This window comes from Pongo abelii, chromosome 11 (assembly GCF_028885655.2).
Source record: "Pongo abelii isolate AG06213 chromosome 11, NHGRI_mPonAbe1-v2.0_pri, whole genome shotgun sequence".
Classification (NCBI taxonomy): domain Eukaryota; kingdom Metazoa; phylum Chordata; class Mammalia; order Primates; family Hominidae; genus Pongo; species Pongo abelii.
Genome location: NC_071996.2, coordinates 85,762,971 through 85,776,530, shown reverse-complemented (window position 1 = coordinate 85,776,530; position 13,560 = coordinate 85,762,971). Strand labels below are relative to the sequence as shown.

Below are 13,560 nucleotides of genomic sequence, written 5' to 3'. Positions count from 1 at the left end.
TGGACTTCTCAGCCTCCAGAACTGTAAGAAAATATATTTCGGTTGTTTAAGCAACACAGTTTATGGCATTTGGTTAGAGCAGCCTGAGCAGACTGAGATATAAACCAAATTTCTCCCTCATGAAAAGGGAACAGGCCCAGTACAGTGGCGCATGCCTGTAATTCCAGCAATTTGGGAGGCCAAAATGGGTGGATTGCTTGAGCCCAGGTGTTTGAGACCAGCCTGGGCAAAAAATTAGCCAGGTTTGGTGGCATGTGCCTGTAGTCCCAGCTACCTGGGAGGCTGTGGTGGGAGGATCACCTGAGCTAAGGAGGTTGAGGCTGCAGTGAGCCATGATCGCCACTGTACTCCAGCCTGGGCAACAGAGTAAGACCTCGTCTCAAAAAAAAAAAAGAAAAAGAAAGGGAGAGAAAAAAATATATATATATATAAGCTTAGGCTATCTACAGGACATCCTAAAATGAAAAACTGAAGAAATTATTTGCATCATTTAAACAACAATCACAGGCTCATCAAAAAACAACTCTAACCATAAATCAATCCATATGTTTATCATAATAATGATAAAAAAAATAAGAACTATTAAGCATTTACTGCGTGCTAGGCACTGTGCTTATAAACAATTTTAGATTCTTAGTATTATCCCTTAGCTGCTTAACAATGCTTTACACACATTATCCTATTTGACCTCACCTCTAGCCTATTATGTACATACTATTATAATCATCTTCATTTTACAACTGGGAAAAACTCAGGTACAGAGAAAGCATATCACATAGTCTACATTTCACAGCTCCTAAGTTTAGAATCACAAATAAAACCTATGTTTGTTTCAGTCCAGTGCGTTATCTTTTATTTACTGTAGAATATGGCCCTGCTTCCAAAATAATTACAGTTAACGAATATTTATTGAGCATCAACAATGTGCCAGGCGCTGTTATAGTCATTGGAGATATAGCAGTGAATAAAAACAAAGTCCCTTCTTTCATGGATCTTATATGCAAGTGGAGGGAGCAAGAAACAAATATACATATAACCATGCTGGGTCATAATTTAAATGCTAAAAAAAAAATCAAGCAAAATAAGGGAAGAGAGTGAGAGGGCAGCGTGTTATTTGTTTTAGGGTGGTAAGAGAAAGCTCTTCTGATACAGTGAAAATTGAATAGAGACTTGAATAAAGTGCAGAAGCCAGCCCTGTAGATATATGGGGGAATAGCTTAATAGCCAAGTGTCTAAATCTTCTGACAAATTTGGAGTGTCTATGCCAAGTGCTGAAACAGGAGTGCACTAATAGGAGATGGAGAGGTTCAAGAAACACCTGGGTAGCTAACTTGGCTTTAAGGGAGTGAATTAGGGGAAAGAGTTGGAGGAGATGTGGACAGAGAGAAATGATAATAACTTTGGCTTGTATTCTGAGTGATAGGAAGCCACAGGAGGGAACTAGGGAAAGGAGTCATATGATGGATCCTGTGTTGTGCTACCCAGATCCTTCTTCAATGAATACCTATTGCCTCCACTACCAGCTGTACTATTGGCTGACTGGTAACAATCCCTTCAGGGACTGCTGCAGCTGCAGAGGGCTGCTTTGCAGAGGTTGTGTCCTTTATGGAATAGACCACATCCATGGCTGATTGATGAGGGAGCATAAAGATCTGTATGTTAGCCCAATTTGAAACAACTCTGAGGAAGCATTCTAGCTCTAAAAAGCTAACGTGTGGTTAGCTAAGCCTGTCATTGGATCTGTATAACCACTTGACTTTTCTGTCTGCCCAATTCTGCTTTCTTCTTCCCTTCCACAAGTGTTGATCCCAACGGCACTCTTTGAAAAGTCTTGCATGCTAAACTCCACCTCAGTCAGCTTCCAGGAAGCTTAATCTATGACAAGTGACATGACGTTGCTTATACCATAAAAGGGTCTTCCTGGCTGCTATAAGGAAAGGGAGCAGGATGGACGCTCCCTTTCTTGCTTGTTGTTAGGAGACTACTACAGAGGTCCAGATGGAAGATGACAGTTGCTTGCGCTAGAACGGCAGCAGAGGGAAGGTAAAAAGTAATTAGATTCTAGGGATACATGAGAATCATGCCAAGAGAATCTGTTAGTAGATTGATGTGGGATAATTCAGATAATTCCAAAGTTCTTAGTCTAAGCAACTAAAGAATAGATTTGCCAGTTACCAAGAAACAAGTGATGTGAATATGAGAAGAAGTTTGTGACTTGTTAAGTTTAATACTCCTATTAATCAGCCAAATGGAGATGTCAATTAGTCAGCCAAATGGAGATATCAAGTGGGCAGCTATATATATGAATCTGGACTTCGTAAGAGAGGTATCTGCTAGAAATGCAACTTCTGGAGTAATCAGCTTAAAGATGCTATATAAAGCCATGGAGCCGAATGAGATGGCCTGGTAGTGAGGGTTGATAGAGAAGCCCCATGCATACCAAAGTGACTAAGAAGGAGAGGTCAGGGAGTTGAATGAAAATGAATGAGAGAGAGAGAGTTCTGAGAGTACAAGTAAAGAAAATGTATTAAAGTACACAATGTGATCAGCTGTCTCATATGCTGTTGATAGTGTTGAGTAAGATAAAGACTGTGCACTATAATGGATTTAAAGACTTCTTCAACAAGAACAGATCTATGTCCCAGGAATATACAAACAGTATCTGATTCAATCCACATGATAACCTAATAAAATAGGCATCCATTCTCTTTTTATAAAGAAGGACATTTAACTTGGAACCTAAGGACATAGCCTTTGGTCACACAGTCCAGATCTGTTAGGTAACAGATCTGAGTAACAAGGTTGAACACAGTTCTGTCTTACTCATGAGCCCGTATTCTTTACACTACGTTGATAGCTGCAGTCCCTGCTGGTAATATTAGAATATTAATGTCTGCAGTAACATCGGTTGTTAATATCCTGACACCTAGATGCTATCCAACTCATATCAACATTTTGCAGAAGAACCAAGGTGCAGAAAAGTAAACTGATTTGCCCGAGTTCATATCCCTTGTAATCCCAGGTCCCCTGACTCAATATACAATGCTTGTTCCACTGCAATGTATGGCTTTCCAAAAAGTCCCTTAAGGGCAAAAATCCCTTACACAAAGCTAGCTTAGAGTGCTGGCAGGAGAGAAACAAGAGGCAAAATGTTATTAGACCCAGGCCAGAGGGAGAGGACAGCATTCCACCCCTGGGGAAGGCATTTCCCATGCTGAGACATGAATGGTAAGAGATTGTCCTGCAAGAAAGGGCACATCCTTACAAGGGCTTGGGGCCTTGGATCTGAGGAAAAGGGAAAAGTGTGAAGTGAATACATCCTAGAATATGTTCCTGTGTTCTCCGTATAATTCTTCTCTCCTAACAGATTTAGAGTGTCTATGTGAGGTGCTATGCTAGGCATTTTCTGAGCATTACCTCTAATCCTCGTAAAAATCTCACTTTTAGATAAAGTGGCTAAATCGCAATGAAGTAGTAAGCAGTGGATCTTTTGTATTTAGTCTCAGGTCTGTTGAATTCTTTAATTTTTTTAATGGTTTTTTGAGACTGAGTCTTGCTCTGTCGCCCAGGCTGTAGTGCAGTGGCTTGATCTCAGCTCACTGCAACTTCCACCTCCTGATTTCAAGCAATTCTCCTGCCTCAGCTTCCTGAGTAGGTGGAATTACAGGCAAGTGACACCATGCCTGGCTAATTTTTGTATTTTTTTTTTTTTTTCAGTAGAGATGGGGTTTCTCCATGTTGGCCAGGCTGGTCTCGAACTCCCGACCTCAGGTGATCTGCCCACCTTGGCCTCCCAAAGTGCTGGGATTACAGGCGTGAGACACTGTGCCCAGCCACTGCTCTGTTGAATTCTAAGATCCACTTTTATCCCACTACATTACATGCTCTGGCATGTTACATAATAAAATCTGCCATGAGAATATGTAATCCTCGTTAATTAAGATGTGACTTATATGGGTAAAAATCATTTATAAATAATCAAAAATCCTCCCATTTGCATTACAATTTCTAGCCTGAGTTAATAATCTCAATTCTGCACTTCACTAAGAACATGCAGACACAGCCTGAAATGAATATAGAGAAAAACAAATTTCGGCCAAGCACAGTGGCTCACACCTGTAATCCCAGCACTTTGGGACGCTGAGGTGGGCAGATCACTTGAGCTCAGGAGTTGGAGACCAGCCTGGGCAACATGGTGAAACACAGTCTCCACAAAAAAATACAAAAGAAGTAGTTGGGCATGGTGGCGCGCACCTGTAGTACTAGCTATTTAGGGGGCTATGGTAGGAGGATTGCTGGAGCCCAGGAAGTCAAGGCTGCAGTGAGCCAAAATCGTACCACTGTTCTACAGCCTGGTTGACAAAGAGAGAGACCCTGTCTCAAAACAAAACAGAACAACCCACGAAATTCCTTTCATGATTATGGCACCTGCTTCCTGTGTGATCCTTTAGAAGACTTTTTAAAAATTTCAATTGAAACAAGTTTCAATGTAAATTTTCTTCATGAATACAATTCCTTATTTATAAATTTGTTACTGGAGTATTTTGATTACACAACATTTTTTGGTTATATATATGTGGTTTTGTATAAACATAAATTATATACACACACACACACACACACATATATATATATATATATTTGAGATGGAGTCTTGCTCTGTCGCCCAGGCTGGAATGTAGTGGTGCGATCTTGGCTCACTGCAACCTCAACCTCCCAGGTTCAAGCGATTCTCCCACCTCAGCCTCCCAAGTAGCTGGTATTATAGGTGCCCGCCACCATGCCTGGCTATTTTTTTGTATTTTTAGTAGAGATAGGGTTTCACCATGTTGGTCAGGCTTGTCTCCAACTCCTGGCCTCAGGTGATCCACCTGCCTCAGCCTCCCAAAGTGCTGGGATTACAGGTGTGAGCCACCGAGTCTGGCCTTAGTTATTTATATTATATTGATAATATAAGAAGTCAACCAAGAAGCAGCTTCTCCACTCCTTCTGGAAACTCCACCTGGTTCAGCCTGCCTGCCTCCACTCCTGCCTCCACCGTGTCCATCAGGGTGACCCAGAAGTCCTACAGGGTGTCCACTTCTGGCCCCCAGGCCTTCAGCAGCCATTTCTACGCAAGTGGGCCTGGTGCCTGCATCAGCTCCTCGAGCTTCTCCCGAGTGGGCAGCAGCAGCTTCCGGGGTGGCCTGGGAGGAGGCTACGGTGGGGCCAGTGGTATGGGAGGCATCATCACTGTCACTGTCAACCAGAGCCTGCTGAGCCCCCTTAACCTGGAGGTGGACCCCAACATCCAGGCAGTGCACACTCAGAAAAAGGAGTAGATCAAGACCCTCAACAACAAGTTTGCCTCCTTCATATGCAAGGTACAGTTCCTGGAGCAGCAAAACAAGATGCTGGAGACCAAGTGGAGCCTCCTGCAACAGCAGAAGACGGCTCGGAGCAACATGGACAACATATTCCAGAGCTACGTCAACAACCTTAGGCAGCAGCTGGAGACTCTGGGCCAGGAAAAGCTGAAGCTGGAGGCGGAGCTTGGCAACATGCAGAGGCTGGTGGAGGACTTCAAGAACAAGTATGAGGATGAGATCAATAAGTGTACAGAGATGGAGAACGAATTTGTCCTCATCAAGAAGGATGTGGATGAAGCTTACATGAACAAGGTAGAGCTGGAGTCTTGCCTGGAAGGGCTGACTGACGAAATCAACTTCCTCAGGCAGCTGTATGAAGAGGATATCCCGGAGCTGCAGTCCCAGATCTCAGACACGTCTGTGGTGCTGTCCATGGACAACAGCCACTCCCTGGACATGGACAGCATCATCAATGAGGTCAAGCACAGTACGAGATCACCAACCGGAGGCGGGTTGAGGCCGAGAGCATGTATCAGATCAAGTATGAGTAGCTGCAGACGCTGGCTGGGAAGCACGGGGATGATCTGCAGCATACAAAGACTGAGATCTCCGCAATGAACCGGAACATCAGCTGGCTCCGGGCTGAGATTGAGGGTCTCAAAGGCCAGAGGGCTTCCCTGGAGGCCGCCATCTCAGATGCGGAGCAGCGCGGGGGGTTGGCCGTTAAGGATGCCAACGCCAAGCTGTCTGAGCTGGAGGCCGCCCTGCAGCAAGCCAAGCAGGACATGGTGCAGCAGCTGCATTAGTACCAGGAGCTGATGAACGTTAAGCTGGCCCTGGACATCGAGATCACCACCTACAGGAAGCTGCTGGAGGGCGAGGAGAGCTGGCTGGAGTCTGGGATGCAGAACATGAGTATCCATACGAAGACCACCAGCAGCTATGCAGGTGGTCTGAGCTCGGCCTATGGGGGCCTCACAAGCCCCGGCCTCAGCTATGGACTGGGCTCCAGCTTTGGCTCTGGCGTGGACTCCAGTTCCTTCAGCTGCACCAGCTACACCAGGGCCGTGGTTGTAAAGAAGATTGAGACCCGTGATGGGACGCTGGTGTCAGAGTCCTCTGACGTCCAGCCCAAGTGAACAGCCACAGCAGCCCCTCCCAGCCTGCCCCTCCTGTGGCTGCACCACAGCCAGTGAGGCAGGCAGCTGTGCAGAGTAGCACAGAGAAGGGCAGACCCACCTGAGCCTCAGCCCTAGCCCTCAGCCCATCCGCAGGGGAGTTCACTACCTGGGGAGCCCCCTTGCCCATGCCTCCAGCTACAGAACAATTCAATTGCTTTTATTTTTTTCCAAAATAAAACCTCAGCTAGCTCTGCCAAATATATATATATATATATAGAGAGAGAGAGAGAGAGAGAGACAGAGTCATACAAACAGAGATATAGAAACTTTTTTTTTTTTTGAGACGGAGTCTCGCTGTGTCGCTCAGGCTGGAATGCAGTGGTGTGATCTCGGCTCACTGCAGCCTCTGCCTCCTGGGTTCAAGCGATTCTCCTGCCTCAGCCTCCTGAGTAGCTGGGACTACAGGCATGCACCACCATGCCTGGCTAATTTTTTGGATTTTTAGTAGAGACAGGGTTTCACCACGCTGACCAGGCTGGTCTTGAACTCCTGACCTTGTGATCCACCCACCTCAGCCTCCCAAAGTGCTGGGATTATAGGCATGAGCTTCCGCGCCCAGTCGAGCTATAGAAACTCTCTGCATTTCCTTTCAAATATCAATTCCTTGCATGTCTGTGCTAATATTTAAGAATCTCACATTTCCCAAAACAAGTGAGATATTTTTCAAGCTCAGTGAAATGGAGCATGGGATGCGCTCTATTTCTACTTTTTAAAAATTCCTTAGATCACAATAAATAGAATTCTAAATTTTTAAATCCAGAAATTTAGAATTTCTAAATTCAGAAATTTATAGTTCTATTCATTGTGATATATGGTATTTTTAAAAAGTAGTCTCCACATACTGTCACAGGATCCTTAGAGCGTCGCTCTTCCAGCTGTAAACCTCTGTGGCCGCTGATGCCTTTGCCCAAGTTTTTCTCTGGCCTGCCGGACTCATTCTGCCCACTTGACCTGGCAGGCTGTGCTCAGCTCATGCTACCAGACTGGATCCCATGCCTCGGAAGAGACTGGAGCCAGGCACAGAGCAGTGAGGGATGCGTCAGTGAGCAAGTAGGGGGTCAGGCCACTGTGCACAGCCAGGCACATCGGCTGCTGCAGTGGGGTAGTCAGCTCCAGATGCCAGCACAGACTCTGGCTTCATGCAAGCCTGCGGCTGGATCAGATGCATCACAAGCAGTTTCCACTGTGGGCACCTGAGGATGGGGGGAATGCGGTGGTGCCCATAAGCTTGAAGATGCCCAAAATTACAGAGCCCCAAAGAGGGTGTCACAGCCCTGGCTTGGGGACACCCTAGGTCTGAACACCCCAAAGGGCGGCAAATCTTCTCCCCTTCTTGTCACCCACAACTTGGCAAGCAGGCAGTAGTGTTTCGGCCCTGTTTGTGTTATAGCTCTTTCAGTCCCACCATTTGGTGGGTCCTGAGTTCTTGTCCTATGTCCAGGAAGAATGAGGTACATGGACAATTGAAGGGTGAGCAAGGCAAAGAGGTGCTTTATTGAGCAACATTAAGCTCTCAGGAGACCTGAAGTGGGTAACTCCTTTCTGCAGGCAGGTTGTCCCATTGAGTCTGCAGCCCTTAGCAGAGATGAGACCCAGAATGGGTAGCTCTTATTCACAGACAGGTCATCCTGTCTCTGAGAGTCTGGCTGAGTCCTGGGGTTTTTATGAGCTTCAGAAGGGAGGAAGTGCATGCTGATTGGTCCATGGGCAGCCATGGGTGGGACCAGAAAATGCACTGTAAGTTCTCACTCCAGGCTGCAGACTCTACCTGGAACTGACAGCCCAGCCCTCATGCTTCAGGGGGCCCCTGGCTTGAAGGTGGAGCTTCACCAGGGACCTGCCCCTTTCCACCCAGGAACCTGTCTGCCTTCCACCATCAACATGCTATCCACAGTGCCCAGGCTGTTAGTGCCCAGTGGTGCCTGCAGGCCCACGCCAAGCTTCCCTCAGCACCCCTGACCTCCTTCCCATGATTGTCAGTGCCCAAAGTCCCAAGAGGGCTAAAGTGGCAGGGGGCTGGCATGTCAGCACTGGCCTGAGCACATGCACACCTGGCTGGGCTGTGACAGCACCCAGGCTTGCACTAGAGTGGGCACCAGGAGCAGACAGAGGCCAGACAATAGGAGGCCAGACAGCAGGCACTTCTGAACTTGTAAGAACCCTTTCTGGATTCAGAGCCACAGCTGCGCAGCTGCAGCTGCGCCTGGGAGTGCAGGGCTCCTGCCTTGCCAACTTACTAGAGGGCAGGGCTTACACCTGTTCCTGGCTCAGGCTGCCCCACAGAACACACAACCCCAGCCACCACCCTCTATCCCTCCTGCAGCCAGCATCTTTACAGCTGCTGCTCCACATGGGCCATTGCTGCCATCAATATTTATCTAATTATTTTTCTACTTCACTTCAAAAAACAAATCATTTTAAAATTGAATTTTCAAATTAGGTATATGCTAGACATGCAGGTTATCTTTATTGCAGCCACTTATGCTTTAAAACCATACAATCAACCAACAAACATTTCTGGAGTATCTGCAATGAGCTAAATACTCCATCAAAGACTATCAAGGTGCAAAAAAAAAAAAAAGGCATTTCATTGAATTTAAAATGCCATTGATTATGAGACACTACTATTTTATGTACCACGAAAAAATAAATAAATAAACATTACCAATTGAACTGTATTAAAATGTTTAAGACATTATTGATTAAAAGATACACCCTCATTTTCAGGACGTTAATAATGTAAGAAATGTGCATTTTAGAATTGATACAATTCAACAATTAAAAATAGATTCTGACATTCAAGTGTTTACAATTCCATTTGGAAGAGGAAAAAAATCAACCCAGAAAAAAAAAGTCACAGGTATTAGCAAAGTATAGAAGTTAAAAATAACACATGCTTGTGGGGAAACATCTGAGCTTTAAGAAGGGTGCATGTTGGAAATAAAATTTACACAGCATGGTAGATCTAGATTATGTAAGCTTCAAAAACCAGATGGAGATTTTTGGGCTTATGGTGTTTTATAAACATTAAGAATAACATGATAAAAAATATTATACAAGCTGAAGAAAATAAGTCAGAGGACCAATCAGGAAACTAAGATAGTAATGCAGGTACAAGGGATTTGACAACTTGAATCATGTCGAAGCCCATAAGAATGATGACCTATAAAGTACTTTTAAAAAATACAATTTTTGGCCGGGTGCAGTGGCTCATGCCTGTAATCCCAGCACTTTGGGAGGCCGAGGCGGGCGGATCACAAGGTCAGAAGATCAAGACCATCCTGGCTAACATGGTGAAACCCCGTCTCTACTAAAAATACAAAAATTAGCCGGGCATGGTGGTGCGTGCCTGTAGTCCCAGCTACCCGGGAGGCTGAGGCAGGAGAATGGCGTGAACCTGGGAGGCGGAGCTTGCAGTGAGCCGAGATCGCACCACTGCACTCCAGCCTGGGTGACAGAGCAAGACTCTGTCTCAAAAAAAAAAAAAAAAATACAATTTAAAAAATTTTTTGTAAAGACAAGATCTCACAGTGTTTCCCCTTGCTAGTGTCTAACTCCTAGCCTCAAGTGATCCTCCTGCCTCAGCCTCCCAAAATGCTGGGATTACAGGCCTGAGTCACCAGGCCCAACCAAAAGCCAATTTTTAATAAAATAAATGAGAACTTATTTTAAAAAATTTATTTAGGGATTAAAGAAAAAGGCTCATCAAAAATGACTTGACAATTTCTAGCTAGGGAAATTTGGACACTAGTGTTACAAGGACTATGAGCTGTGTTTTTCTAGGGTGCTGAGGAGCCCAACTTATCTATTTAGTGCTTGCCACATTGTAAGCCTTCAATAAATATTTCATGGATGGATGGATGAGTGAGTGATAAAGCCAGGATATCTGAGTTGAGTTGAGGTCATTCACATAAAGATGATGGTTGAATGAGAAGATATGAACTTCTCAAAGGAGCCAGCTTACAGAAAGCCCAGGAAAGGACAATGGTTTAGGGAACAAAATTTGGAGTCTGGAAAACAAATGAAATGTGAAAAAAAAAAAAAAAAAAAAACCAGATAAAGAGAAGTTATAGAAACCAGTGAAAGCCTGGACCATGTATTCAAAGGTAAATAGAATTTCAAAAAAAAGAAAAAGAAAAGTTATTCAATGGTGTAAAAAGTTACAGAGAAGTCAGAATACAGAGAATGAAGACAAGTTAAATTGACATGATATAATGAGATCGGCTGATGATTTTTCATAGAACAGCTTCAATAGGGTGGTAGAAGAGCTGCCAAATTAAAGAGCTTGAAAAGATACGATGGCATATAACTAGAGGCAGCTGGAGGTTGTGTCTGGAAAGTGCTAGACTGTCCATGATGGAAAATTCACTTCCAGAGTGTCATTTTCAGATAATGTTGACCTCCCTACCTTCTTCTAGGAATCTATCCTCCTTCTTTAAAATGCTATTTTTAATAATATTTATTTATATAAAACATATATGACTTTTTAATTTAAAATAATGAAAAGCTGGGAAGAAATATGATCAAATTATTTTAAAGAATCAGGAAAAATACGGATAATGTGAACTAAATTGATAAAATCCTAGGATATTAAAAATAATAGGTAATGTATCTTGAAGTTTAAAAGAAGTACTTTTATGTCAACTAAAAAGATATGGTGGGTAATGAAGTTATTGAATGCATTGTCTTATGTACTGGTAGAGACAACAACCGAATAGCATCCAACAAGCTGAGAAGATGTTTGGATTATACATCAACTGATCCAGTTGATTAAGGAAAGCATCCCTATTTCTGGATTTGTAATTGATGAATTAGAAAGCTGTAGCACTTTACCTCAAAATTTATTGTAGTGTCAGTATTCTTTAGAATAATCAACTGGTCCAATACAATATGACATGTCTCTTTTTAATCTTCAATCCTTTCTTTTTCAATTGAGTCAGGAGTCCCCTGTAACTTTTAACTTGGAAATATTCCTAAAAACCTGTATATTTTCCTGGAAGTATTTATGTAGATATTTTATAACAATGAATAGTTAAATGCTAGAAGCACTAGAGCTATACATAAAGGTGAAATGCTAACTCTTTTCAAACAATGGTTATTTAAAGACATATTAATTAACCTAGATGAGGCTATGTAGAGTGAAAAGATGTTTTTTCTGATTTCTGAGGGGTTTCTCATTCTACATTAAAAATCTTTTACTTCCTGAGACAGATTTAAACGATTAAGATTTTAAAACTTTATATGTATTTTTACAGGCTTGGATCTAATTATTAATACATTGATAAATAATATTTCATTTGAGAATAAGCCATATTAGATGGACAAATTTGGGGGAAAAACTTCAGAAGTTATTCAGTACCAAAATTCTAGAAGGCAATGTGATAAGAGTACTAAAATGAAAGCAAATAAAGGTTATATAATCAGCTTTTTTGCTGACCTAGGTTTTGTATTTTGTTGATTTTATCTGTAAAACCACATGATGCCTAAGTTTGAAAATGGCAGCAAATACTGAGAAATCATACGTGAATTTTTTTTTTTTTTGAGGCAGAGTCTCACTCTGTCACCCAGGCTGGAGTGCAGTTGTGTGATCTCGGTTCACTGCAACCTCCGCCTCCCGGGTTCAAGCGATTCTCCTGTCTCAGTCTCCTGAGCTCCTGAGTAGCTGGGATTACAGGCGCGTGACACCACCCCGGGCTAATTTTTGTATTTTTAGTAGAGACAGGGCAGGCTTTCATCATGTTGGCCAGGATGATCTCAAACTCCCGGCCTCAAGTGATCCGCCCACCTCGGCCTCCCAGAGCTCTGGGATTACAAGTGTGAGCCACCACACCCAGCCCATACATGGCTATTTTTAATGAAAAGATTGTGAAAGATGATTAGCTGTTTTATAGTTGTACTTTTTGTGTACTCTTTAGCTATTATAGGGTGTTTGTTTACTAATCAGATGTGTTAAAATCGCTGTCTTAAAAAAAGCAGAAAACATGTATTTTGTTTATTTTATGTATATTTCTTGTGATTCTATAAAACAAGTCAAAGTACATGGCTTACTTTAAAGATGTGTTTAAATACATATGCAGTAATTAGTCTTGAAAAAATTAACTCTGGTGCACGAGAAAAGATTTCTTTTCACACAAGAAAAGAAATAGATGAATGATGGCATGTAGCTTCAAAGCTAAATGTGGCTAAATCACTGGTGTATTTAATCACTTGCATGATGGAGAAAGCATTATTATTATTATTATTATTGTTATAGTTATTATTACTTACACTACTGAATTCAGTACCCCGCATTGCACCCTATAGACAATGAAGCCTTTGAAGTTTCCAAGGAAAATAGAAAAAACCTCCAAATTGTGGAGGAAAAAAGGTTTCTTATTGACTAGCTCAATTATTCAAAAGAATTGTTATTATGATGTTTTGCATTTGATTTAAAACGATTGGGGAAGGAGGGTTGTAAACCAAACAGAATAAGCCATGTGTTGATAAGTATTGAAGCTGGGTGACGGGTACCTGGGAGAGGGCTTAATTTTACTATCCTTTCATTTTTTGTTTGAAAATTTGAAAACATCCATTATAAAATGTAAAGGAAAAGGTAAAAATATTAAAGCAAATTAATTTTGTTAGAATATATGCCTTTGTGATCTCCGCAAGTGATCACTGAAAGTAGCTAGTCTCTTGGGAATTTATGCATGTTAAAACATTTATTTTCTTTGCAGACTCCCTCAGCATCCAGCGGGTGCTTTTTCAGTCTGCCAGTGAGCATTCCATGGTGCTGTGACCATTTTGACCTCTCTAGGGTGATGCAGCTGCCTGGGGACACAGAGGGTAAAAAATTACTGAAGAAAAAGAAAAGTCCAAGCGGAAAAAGGAAACAAGGCCAGGCGCGGTGGCTCACGCCTGTAATCCCAACACTTTGGGAGGCCAAGGCAGGTGGATCACGAGGTCAGGAGATCGAGACCATCCTGGCTAACAGGGTGAAACCCCGTAAAAATACAAAAAATTAGCCGGGCATGGTGGCAGGTGCCTGTAGT

General features: G+C 42.9%; 1 non-coding gene and 1 pseudogene across 1 annotated transcript; both read left to right on the top strand.

Annotated features, from left to right (window-relative positions):
- The first annotated feature begins 2,005 nt into the window (after window positions 1-2,005).
- Window positions 2,006-6,487, top strand: LOC100448509 (keratin, type II cytoskeletal 8-like; annotated as a pseudogene).
- Window positions 6,488-13,241: 6,754 nt separating this feature from the next.
- LOC112132490 (small nucleolar RNA SNORA77) lies at window positions 13,242-13,353 on the top strand. Its single transcript, XR_002914256.1, has one exon. It is a non-coding gene; the product is annotated as a small nucleolar RNA SNORA77 (small nucleolar RNA).
- Window positions 13,354-13,560: the final 207 nt, after the last annotated feature.